Source organism: Theropithecus gelada, chromosome 1 (genome assembly GCF_003255815.1).
Source record: "Theropithecus gelada isolate Dixy chromosome 1, Tgel_1.0, whole genome shotgun sequence".
NCBI lineage: Eukaryota > Metazoa > Chordata > Mammalia > Primates > Cercopithecidae > Theropithecus > Theropithecus gelada.
In genome coordinates this window covers 112,824,806-112,837,258 of record NC_037668.1, presented here as the reverse complement: position 1 = coordinate 112,837,258, position 12,453 = coordinate 112,824,806, and the positions used below count along the sequence as shown (strand labels likewise).

General features: G+C 44.0%; 1 protein-coding gene across 1 annotated transcript in view; it reads left to right on the top strand.

The window, feature by feature from the left end:
- Positions 1–202: 202 nt before the first annotated feature.
- Positions 203–12,453, top strand: part of LPAR3 (lysophosphatidic acid receptor 3) — an 80,538-nt gene continuing 68,287 nt past the window's right edge. The window contains exon 1 of the mRNA XM_025405834.1: positions 203–407. The gene's annotated coding sequence lies outside the window, so the exon portion shown is untranslated. The remainder of the gene's footprint in view (positions 408–12,453) is intronic.

The window sequence follows — 12,453 nt, the reverse complement described above, 5'->3', positions numbered from 1 at the left end:
CCACCTGGGGACTATCCCAGGCAGGTACGCATCTGCAAGAGCGCTGCCCTTTGCGCGCAGCTCGCGGCCTTGCCGGTTGGGGGCGCTCTCCCGTGGGAACGTCGGACTCAATGGGCGGGCCAGGACAGGGCGGGCCCGGACAGGGCGGGGCAGGGCGGGGCAGGGCGGGGCTGCTACCCCTCGGTCCCTCCCTCGCACTGCCAAACTTTCCTACGGCTCTGGGCGCGCCGCTGCGGTAGCTGGAGAGGAGGGGTTCCGTCGCCCACCCGCCCGCCGCGTCCTTCGCTGCTTGTCCGCGCCTAGCTGGAGCCCGGCGCCCGGTCGCCCCGTCGCGCTCGGCCCCGAGGGCATGCGGCAGCTGCAGGAGCCCCCGCTCCCTGGCTCGGCGGCGCGGGTGAACGTGAGCGGTGAGTGAGGGTCAGGGAGCGGGAAGGGTACCCTGAGCCGCTGTCATCCGGGCGCGCGTCGTGGGGAGGCCGGGGCGCAGGGCCGCCTGCGGGGCCCCAGTCGGCGGCTTTTCGGGGTTGCCTGGCTTGCAAGCCTGGGCTCCAGACCCACTACAAACCTCTGGGACAGGACTGTCCCGGCGGGTGTATGGCACAACTCGCTTTTTTCCCACCTTTTTCCCCGCTAGGAGCAAAAAGCAATCTAGATGCAAAACCGGCGTTGCGTCCGCTGCTGAGGGCTGGCTGGCTGGGCGCAGCGGCGGGGAGAGCGCGGCACAGGTTGCCTCTGCCTTTGCACGTGTGGTTCTTTCTAAACCCAGTCTCCCTGCTGTGGATGGTAATTAGGAAGCTGAGGTTCTCTCGTGAAGCCTAGGGATATAACATTTCTCAGCCTCCAGTTACATCTGGTACTGTGGTGTGTCAGTTGGGGAACAGCTTGAACCATGTGCAGGCTTCTAAAGATTCGGGAACTAGTAACTAGCAACACTGTCGGGGTGGGTATGCCCCCTCACCACCATGAGACAAAAGTGCTTTTGTTCTGTAGCAGAGTTACTTTATTGCTTTCCGTCAACAAGTTGCAGCTACACAAAATTGCTTAGAAATTCCTAACGCGTGTAATTTGAGGAGTGACTGTGAATATTGGAAACAATTTAGTCTTATTAAGGTAATCATTAAAATAGCCCTGAGAAGCATTTGTAGGTCAGTATTCATTTGTTTATTTATTTTTGAAACAGTCTCGCACTATCTTCTGGGCTGGAGTGCAGTGGCGCGATCTCGGCCTACTGCAACCTCCACCTCCCAGGTTCGAGCGATTCTTCTTCCTTAGCCTCCCGAGTAGCTGGAATTGCAGGCACCCACCACCACGCCAGGCTAACTTTTTGTATTTTTAGTAGAGATGGAGTTTCACTGTGTTGACCAGGCTGATCTCGAATGCTTGACCTCGTGATCCACCCGCCTCGGCCTCCCAAAGTGTTGGGATTACAGGCGTGAGCCACCGCGCCCGGCCACGTCATTTTTTTTAAACTGAGTTATTTCCATAAAATGTTTTCCCCGTAATTTGTTACTGTCATTACAACGCTTTTCTTCCTCCTGCTTTTCCTCCAAAAGTAGCATTACCTGGTCTTGAGATGTCATTTAGAAATAAAGGGCCTTCTCACGGTTCCGACTTAGTCTGTATCAGAGAATAAAGTAAATGTCAATTACAGACAGTCTCCTCTTTACAAATTTCATGTACCGCACAACGTTTCATTAATGCATGGACTTTTGTATTGCTAAGAAGAGTTGTTGGGTTTTCCAGAGATCCATCAACAGTTGCTAACCCTGCTTCCCATGGACAGTGGATCCGATATTGTTTAGTGGTCTGAGTCCAGTAAACAGAGTTTTCCTCTTTTGGGGACAGAAGCGATACAGTTAGAAACACACACCTTGGCTCTGTTAATCCCAGGCTTGTCTAAACAAACTGGACTGTTTTAAAAAGACTAGCAAGCAAACCCTGCCAGTGAGAGTTGTGTACTTGAGATAAGCTTCCAGAGTTGTCTTTTGTGCCTGTGCCTTGAGACAGCAAGGACCTAGTTATCCTGCGGAGATCTGGACATCTAGCCATTTGGACAACATTTATATTGATTGTCACTACCATATAACTAGGAAAATAGGTCACTTTGGCAAAAATTTTTTCTCTTTAGAATTCAAAATTTTGAGGTTTTGATTTAATTATATATGACACTCCTCTTGTCTAAACATTTCAAATGCATTTATCAACTACTACTCTTTTTTTTTTTTATCAGATCAGATCTATTTTAGATATCTTGCTGTTCTGCAAGATATTTGTTAGAACAGGCCTGCATATGTTTTCTATGAATGGAGACTGAATTGAAAACATTTAAGTATGAGATGGTTTTTCATGTGTGTTCGCTGGAATCTGTTTGAGAAACTACAGCATGTTAGCTCTCCATCTTATTTTTCAAAAACACACGTGCACAGTGGAAGAAATGCACACACAGCATTGTAGCCAGGCAGCACCCAGACACACACTGTCAACATCACTTGTACACACATGCCTAAGGCTGGCTGCTTCTCCTCCAAGTTTCTCAGCCTGCTGCTGAGGAGCAGCAGCGCACAATAACTTAAGACCAGCCTCATTTCTTTGGGCTGGGGCAAGGGGAATCACTGTAACTCAAATGGGAATTACTATAACTCAGATTATGCATTAGCCATTCTCCTTGGAGTATACATTAGTTCAAATGCTTTCTGGCCTGTGATTATACCCAACAGAGTGGTTAAGTCTGATTGCAAGCTTCTAAATGACAGAGACCAAGCCCAAGGCATTATTAATGTGGTGTAAAGGGAAGACCAGGGCTTTGCAGTCAGACCAGCTTTTGTTCCAGTCCAGGCTTTGTGACCTTGGGCACATAGTTTCACCTCTCTAAGCCTTAATTTCCTCATCTGTAAAAATGAAGATTATATCCATCTCCCAAGATTAAAAGAGAAAGCACTGAGCATGGTCTCTCATATACAGGAAGTACTCCTTAAATGCTGGTTGCCCTCTTTTCGTCCTAGATAAAAATTTAAGTATTGACGCTTGTGTAAACATGTGTGCAAATGTATATTCTGGTAAAAGTGCAAAATAGATTTCTAAGCCTTAGGTGACTTAGAGATGTTATACACACTTTTCTTACTTGCTTTCTCTTTTCCTGGCCGTGGGCCTTTTGCTCCTCCCTTTGTCATTCCTCCTGCAGGTACTGAGAGCCTCCCCCTTTCCGGCCTTGATGATCCTTTGTTCCTCATCCTGGATTCTGTATTTGTGGAGGAGTCACCCGGAACTCAGTCCTGCTATGGATGGCAGAGGTGGTGGTAGGGCTGGGGAGCTGTCTGCATAAGTGCAGAGACTTTGTGCCTTTACAAACGGTGGACTAGAGGTACTTGGAGTCCAGGGGTCTGTGTTTGAATCCTGGTCTCACTTTTGTGAGTTCCTGTGACCCTGAATAGATTGTCATCTTTGAATAAGTTTTTTTCATTTATGTAATGGGGATAATAATTACTTTTCTACCTGTCTGCATGGGTTGTTGTTGGGTTCCATTAACTTATGTATGTGAAAGAGCTTTGTACCCTGTGAAGAGCATATAAATGTTGGAAATAAAGAGGCAGAGCATTCAGATGTGGGCCGCCCCAGGCAGGCCCACTCAGCTCTGGCTATTGGGGTTGGCAGTATCTCCACGAACGTGTTTTGAGTGCTAAGGAGGCACTGCTGCAGTTCCTCCACATTTCTCTCTCCTGTCCTCTGACATCATACTGGACTTTGAGGAGGAAATAGCATCAAAGGTTGAGAAACTGCTCTGTGGGGAATATGACAGGAAGATAAATTTCAGGGCTGAGGTTACCCAATACTACATGATCGAAGGCATAGGAAAAGTTCCAAAGAAACTTTAATTTCATGTTGGAATTACCTATACTGTCTGCGCATCTCAGTTTTTAGTGGACAAACACAAACAGCTGGCCACCTACCCCACAGGTCGGGAGGAGAGTGCTGATGGCAATGTTGGACAATGTACAGGGTCCACCTATACCATCCTCACTCGCCTGTGCCTTCAGGCTGACTTGGGTCTCTTGTTTACTCTGCAAAGTTCTAAACTGACCCAAGGCAGTGCCCCCCACCCCCAAATTAAGCTAATGATTTAATTCAGCCTGAAATATATTTGTTGCTCTCTACCTGTCCAGGCAAGCCGGTGGGGGGACGGAGGGGGTTAGTACCCATTGAGAGGAAGGTTCTGACATCCTGGGTTGTACCCAAGCCCCTCTTCATCACCCCCAGTCTTGTCCTCCTCTTTATTCCTCTTCCTTGGCTTGCCTCTTGTCCTGTCTGTCTACAGCGTTGAACTCCTCCCTTGCCTATGACCCCTGATACTGCCCTACTCTCATGATCCTGTCATCCCTCTTCAGATGTGAATCATTTGTATACCTCAGACTGGGCCAGACTGGGTGTCACTCTGGAAAGCAACCTGCCCAGCGCAGCCTGCCCCACCCCTTCCTGAGGATGTTCATCAGCCCCCCTAATTACTCATCAGCTCGTCCTGTGTCTGCATCGTTCCCTGGGACATTAAGCTGGAGCTTCTACTAGCCCTGGCCTTGACTAACCTATATGCAGATTGACCAGGATGTTATCAAGGGATGGCTTGGCAGGTGGCAGGGCTGGGTTGGAGGGCACATTAGCCCCTCCATAAGCACACTAGTTTGTCCAAAGGCCTTCCAAGCAAACGTGCAGTCTAAATAAAAGCAGTGTACTTGCTTTATAAATGCAGCTTTAAGGCAAGCCCCTGGTCTCCTCTTTTAAGCCAAGCTGTGCCGAAGCACATCCTCTGTAGAAATTCTGGAGCTGCCCCCAGACAGACTCAGACCATGTAATTCAAAGATGGGCAGTGGAGTCTGTCAGCAGCATTCACTCCCCAAGGAGGTAGAAAGCCAGAGTTAAGGCTCAGAGCCATTGGCAGTGACTAGTTATAGAACACCAAAGCAAGGGATCAGGTATAGAGTTTATTGGGAACACATCAGTGAATCATTTACCTCCTGCCCTGCTTGATTTTTAATAAGTCATTTCTTTGAATGGGGGTAAGGAAGGCCTTTCTCTGGACCAAAACTATCACATGGGTCTGGTGAAGAGAAAATAAGTAGTATAATCTTCTTCTATATCTCCATGGCATTAGGATTGAAGTCTCAATCTCTCCCTCTCTCTCCCTCCCTCCTTCTCTCTGTCTGTGCCTCTCTCTCTATATATATACACATATATAGACGTATATATGTGTATACATATGTATATATGTGTATTACATATACATTATATATATTATATATGTAATATACGTCAGTCTTTATTCTGAGAGGAAGTCATAGACGTTATTCTCCATCACTCTTAAAAACACTCCAGCATAGGCTGGGTGCGGTGGCTCACGCCTGTAATCCCAGCACTTTGGGAGGCCGAAGCGGGTGGATCACGAGGTCAGGAGATCGAGACCATCCTGGCTAACACGGTGAAACCCCGTCTCTACTAAAAACATAAAAAAATTAGCTGGGCATGGTGGTGGGCGCCTGTAGTCCCAGCTACTTGGGAGGCTGAGGCAGGAGAATGGCATGAACCCGGCAGGTGGAGCTTGCAGTGAGCCGAGATCGTGCCACTGCACTCCAGCCTGGGCAACAAAGCAAGACTCCGTCTCAAAAAAAAAAAAACAAAAAAACAAAAACACACTCCAGCCTTTAAAAAAAAAAAAAAAAAAGAGCAAGCACTCTGTCCTCCTATATAACCAGCATACACCCATCAAATCAGGAAGTGGACATTGGTACAAAACACTAGCATCCAATCCACAGAGCCCATTCCTATCTCATCAGTTATTCCCCAAATGTTTCTTCTACCTGTCTGATCTAGAATTCATGTTACATTTAGTTACCATGTCTCTTCTGGAATGGTTCCTCAGACTTTCCCTGCTCCTAAAGTGTTTGTAGTTGTATAGATCCTACATGCTGTAGGATGACTCCCAACCTGGGTGTATTGGGTATTTCTTCACAACCTGACTGAGGTCATGTGTTCTTGGCAGGAATCCTTCAGAAATGAAACTCGGCTCTTCTTAGCTTCTCACAACAGAAGGCACATGGTGCCAACCCATCCCACCACTGGGATATTGACCTCAATCACCTGGTTATGTTGGTGTCTGCCAGATTTCTCCACCTTAAATTTTTCCTTTGAAATGTATTGGTATTTGTGGGGAAGTATTCTAAGGTTATGCAAATAGTCTGTTCCTCGTTAAACCTCTACCTACAGACTTACCATATATTGATGACGTCTGCCTGAATCAGCCACTTCTATGAATGTTGCCAAATGGTGATTCTTTTTTTTTTTTTTTTTTTTTTTAAGACAAGGTCTCACTCTGTTGCCCAGGCTGGGGTGCAGTGGCATGATCTTGGCTCACTGCAGCCTCAACCTCCTGGGCTCTAGTGATCCTCCTGCCTCAGCCCCCCAAGTTGATGGAACTACAGGTGCACACCACCACACCTGGCTTTTTTTTTTTTTTTTTTGTATTTTTTGTAGAGATGGGGTTCACCATGGTTCCCAAGCTGGTCTCGAACTCGTGAGCTCAAGTAGTCTGCCTGCCTTGGCCTCCCAGAGTGCTGGGATTACAGGCATGAGCCCCCACTCTCAGCCTCAAATGGCAATTCTTTATTGCCATCACTCTTTCTACGTTTGTGAGTTGGCATTCTACTATAAGGAAGAACTTCCTTTTTCTGTCATGTTTTTATTAAGAAGTGTTCATGGATTCCTTATGTATTCAATAAGCTGAAGTCTCCCGATTGTTTTTTATTTTAGTGCTCAAGTTGTGCTCAGTTTGGCCAGTGGGGACCCCTTGGAGCCGGCTCCTGTGTCCTTTTAACACATCCCTGTCATTCATTGAGCATTTCATTATTTTCTGGCTCCACCAGATGACCTGGGCTCATCCTGTACTTTCCTTGACCTAGTTAGGCCTCCCTTTTAGTAGAGAATGGTACTTTTGTCTTATTTATATTTTATATATTTAAGGCATACAACATGATATTTTCATGTATTTATCTTGATAAACGTAGATATAATGAAGTGATTACTACAGTTAAGCAAATTGACATGCCCATCATCTCATATAGTTACCTTTCTTGTGTTTGTGATAAGAGTACTTAAAATCTACTCTCTTGGCAAATTAGCTGAATACAACATTTGTAATTTTAATTTTTTTATAGACAGAGCCTTGCTCTGTCCTACAGGCTGGAGTGCGGTGGCGTGATCGTAGCTCTCTGTTGCCTCGGCTCGAGCAGTCCTCCTGCCTCAGCCTCCCAAGTAGCTAGGACTCCAGGTGCTCACCACCATTCCCAGCTAATTTAAAAATGTTTTTTAGAGAAGGGATCTTGCTGTGTTGCCCAGGCTGGCCTTCAACTCCAGCCTCTAATCATCCTCCTGCCTTGGCATCCCAAGTGCTGGGATTACAGGTGTGAGCTACCACACTCGGCCTCAATACAGTATTAGTAACTGTAGTCCTTGTGTTTTACATTAGTGGAAGCAGGGAAAAAGGGAAGATGTAGATTAAAAGGTACAAAGTTGCAGTTATGTAGGATGAATAAGTCTTGAGATCTAATATACAATATGAGAATTGTATTTAGATACCAATACATGGAAGGTTGATGTGCCCATTGTTACTGGGGTATTATTGCTTCTAGATCTTTCAGAGGACAGAGCTAGGAAATATATGTGTATATGTGTACACACATTTATAAATTTTTCTATATTAGGCTGTGTATTATAAAATCATGATTCATACTTATACCTACAATTTCAATCTAATACCCAAAGAGCTTTCTGTTCTTCACCCTTTATATATTTGTACATATCTTCTCTGGCAGTTAGAAAACCTGACTCTCATTATCTTCAATATTTTTGCTTATTTGCTTAAAGTAACCAGTCTTCCAAATGTGAAGGTCATCCTGCCTCCTCTGTGCCCACCACCTTTGCCACTGCCTCTTGTCCTTGGCTGCCAGGCCTGCTAGCCTGTGTCTCTATGTAGCTTAATCGTCAGTCGCCAGTCCCTCTAGCTCACAGCTCTGTGTGGCTTCCCAGCCATAGCTCATGCCTCTGTGTACCTCACCAAAGTCCCCGGCCTCACGTTGCATTCCCAGCTACATGCTGATTGCTCAGTTCTGGGGAAGAAAGAAAAGAGAAGGGAAAGGAAGAGAGAAGATAGGAATGGAAGGAAAGCAAAGATAGGAATAGTGTATATATTTTAAACTCTTTTATTATACATTGCCAAATTGCCTTCCCCCAAAGTTCTATTGGTTTACATTCTCACCAACATGTTATGAGGGTACTATTTTCCCCACATTCTTGCCAATACTGAGTAATAGCCACTTGTTTAAATGTCAATCTGATAGCACTCCACTTTTAGCTCTGTTACAGCTCTGCCACTCTTAACCCTGTATTATATGTCTCATCTCACCCTCTAGGTCAGGATTTCTCAACCTTAGAACTACTGACATTTTGGACTGGATACGTCTCTATTATGGAGAGCTGGCCTGTGCATTGTAGCATGTGCAGCAGCATTCCTGGCCTCTGCCTAGTAGATGCCAATAGTACCCACCCCCCAAAGTCATAACTAATGCAGATGTCTCCAGATATTGCCAGGAATCCCTGGGAGGTTGAGAGGATTGGCCCTGGCTGCTCTAGATAATGAGTTTCCTGGGGGAATTCTGCATCTTTATACATGTCTTCATGCACCTCTGTCTTTGACTTACATATGGTGAGCAGTGAGGGAACGTTAGCTGGACAGGGATGAGGGAAATAAAAGGTTAGGTAGAATCCACTACAACAGGACCAGTGGAACTTGTTCATTGCAAGTATGCAACTCTCCACAAATGCAAATTCCAGGAACATCCAACAGAGGGAAGTGAAGAGGAATGTCAGCAAGGTTAACTTTCCATGGATTGCTATCAGGTGATTACTTGTCTTTCTGAGTTCATTTTCGCCCCTGTTTCGTATAGATAGACAATGAGGTCTGTGGCCTGTTTCAGCTGATATACTCTATTTTGCTGGGGGGGAAAGTAGAATGCTTTAGGAGAAGGTGTTAATTAACGTCATTTAACGTTGTAGAGGTAAACAGAGTTTCTTTAGAGCTTTCTCTGAAGCAGGCAAACTGACTAATGGTTGCTAATTTCTGTGATGTATATAGAGTTTTACTCTGATATTTTCATTTGATTATATGGAATTTCCTCCATAAACACTTATCAAAAATTCTAAGGAGAGATGTGCTTCAAGATTTTTATTGACATTTACCACAGTCATTATGTTAGAAATGCAAAATGCTTGTTCCCCAGTGCCACAAAGAAATAGCACTTGAACATAAATTTAATTCTCTTAGCAAGGCAATTTTTACTTTCTGCAGAAAGGGTACACTCACCAGCAGTCTTGCCACAAGAGTACACTGAACAAAGGAAAAGCAGACATATTTATTCCTTACACATTTGGGTTGTCCTCACTGCTGTGTCCTGCCTGCATCCATTGGCTAGAGCTGAACCTCACAGTCTAAGCCGATACCCGATTTGCTAACAACCTAAAACTTTTTTAAATAGGTAAAGGCAAGGGAGAGCAAAGGAAAAGAGGAAGTTGCTTACGAAAGATTTAAAGAAGTAATAACATTTCCAAATAAGAAAGGGGCATAGGCTGTGAGCTGGAACATGCCTGTGAGCATGTCCAACAGCTACATAGGACAGGGCTTAACAAAGAGTTATTAACACAAAGCAAGGAGGCTTGAAGAAAGTTTTTAAAAGAAACTATTATTTCTAACATTTATGATTTATTCTTTAACAAGAAGGGAAACTTTGAAAGGAAACTTTATACTTTCTGCAATTGTATTTCTTCTAGTTTCAGTAAATGTTTGCAAAAGGCATTAATGTTGTTATGGAAAACAAATCTACATCCTTCGTTTCTCTGGGGGTCAGGTGACAGAGGCTTTGCTTCCAAAAAGAGGCTCCAATGGTCAGTATTGTTTAAAAAAAAAAAAAAAAAAAGCCCTGGGCCAGAAGGATGAGAGCTGGTCAGGGTGAATCAGTCACCGATTTCTAGATTTCTTCTCTGTTAAATGGAGAATGCGTTCACTGGTATATCAGTGAAAGTGTTTTGATGGATTACTCCAAGATCCTGATGGAGTGGTTGAGAGGAAGTGTGGTAATATAGTAAGAATGTTAAACATTAGGTTTTCAACCCAGCTGGCTAAACCCCTCTTTCCTGATTGTACATATTCATCTGGGACTCTGGGACTAAAAGGTAGTGAAAAACACCAGCTAGTGACTCTGTGGTAGAGGAGAGAAGACTTTGGCTTTGGGGTGTTATTGTGGTGACCCACCCATTGTGACGGAAAGGATTCTTCCTGTGATCTCCCCTTCCCAGTATTCTCTCTTGGGGTCCCTTTTCCCCAACCTTTTGGGAATAAGCTCACCCTGGAGCTCAGTGGACTTTCTCTGACTCCTCTAGACCTTGGAGTGGACTGGGGCTTTACATTTGCTATGTCATTCACTTTGTCCCAATAATCTGACAAGTTAGATCTTGTCTTTCTTTTACAAAAAAGGAAATTGAGGCTCCATTTTTCAGGTCCCACTGATAATAACAATAATTAAATTAGAACTGTTTGTTAGGGGCTATTCCAAGCACCTTCTTTAAATCTCCTAACAGCCTTAGGAAGAAGTTACCCTTATTATCCCCGTTTTGTAGATGAGGAAATTAAGATAGAGAAGATAACTAACTTATTGGTAAGCAAGACTTTAAAGTTAGGCTGGCTAGCTCCAGGGCCATGCCCTTTTGCATGTGAATATCCACTTTTCTCTAGCACTATTTTTTTTATTATTATTATACTTTAAGTTCTAGGGGACATGTGCACAACGTGCAGGTTTGTTATATATGCATAGCACTATTTGTCGAAGAGACTGTCTTTTCTCCATTGTAAATTCTTGGCGCTCTTGTCGAAGATCGGTTGATTATGCATGTGTGGGTTTATTTTTGGGCTCTGTAGTCTTTTCCATTGGTCTATATGTCAGACTTTATGCCAGTACCATACTACCGTACATAGCTTTGTAGTATGCTTTAAAATCAGGAAGTGTGAGGCCTCCAGCTTTGTTCTTCTTTCTTATGATTGTTTTAGCTAGTCAGGGTCCTTTGTGGTTCCAGATGAATTTTAGGATTTTTTTTTATATTTCTGTAAAAAATGTCATTCTGATTTTTATAGGGATTGCATTGAATCTATAGAATGCTTTGGGTAGTATGGACATGTTCACATTATTGAGTCTTCTAATTCATGAACATGAAATGTATTTACCTTTATTTGTGTCTTTAAAAATTTCCTTATCAGTGTTTTATAGTTTTCAGTGTATAAGTCTTTTGCCCTTCTGAATAAGTCTATTTCTCAGAGTTTTATTCTTTTTAATGCTATTGTGAATTGGATTGTTTTCATAATTTCCTTTTTTGGATTGTTTGTTGTTAGTGCATAGAAATAAATGCAACTGATTTTTGTATGTGCATTTTATGTCCTGCAACTTTACTGAATTAGTTTATTAGATCTAGTGGATGTTTTGGTAGAGTCTTTGGTGATTTCTTCATATAAGATTATGTTGTCGATGAACAGAGATAATTTTACTTCTTCCTTTCCAATCTGTATGACTTCTATTTATTTTTCTTGCCGAATTGCTCTGGCTGGGACTTCCAATACTGTGTCAAATAGAAGTGGTAAGAGTGGGCATCCTTGCCTTGTTCCTCATCTTGGAGCAAAAGCTTTCAGGTTTTCACTGTTGAGTATATTGTTAGCTGTGGGGGCCATGCTCTTTAAATACTCCGCTCACCTGCTTATCTACTAGTGTTTGGACCTAAATCCTGTGTTCTGCTGCACTGCATTGCTCTCCTCTCCTCGCCCTCCCCTTCCCCCTTTCCACTCCTGCCTCCCTGCTTTGTTTCCAGCAATAGCAGAGTGAACATGGCGTTGTCTTAAGCTTAGTCGCTGCAGCAATGAGCCCGTATTCAGGCAGGGGGATATTCTTTCTTGGACTATAGTTATTTTAGTGTAGTTACAGGATGACTTTGTCACCATTTCTTGTTAAATTGAGGTGTTAGGCATGAACAGTTAATCTCCCAGAATGCCAGTTGTATGTTTCACTGAATTTTTTAGAAATTTTGAGTTATCTAACCTTGGGAAGTGCTATCTGCCGTTTATTGAGTGCGTCCTATGTACTAAGCATTTCCTTAAGCGCTCTAGAAATAATTGCTTTAATTTAGTCCATCCAGCAATCCTATACAGTTGTCATCATGATTATGCCAGGTTTAGCAAAGTAAAAGGTTCTGGCCAGATCGGCAGTGTGCCAGGTGAGAACCACTGCTAAAAGTGATGTGCCTGCATCTGACCCAGGTCCAGCTGATGCTGAAGCTTTCCCTTCCCTCCCCTCACTGTCCTGCCCCCGCTGTGCC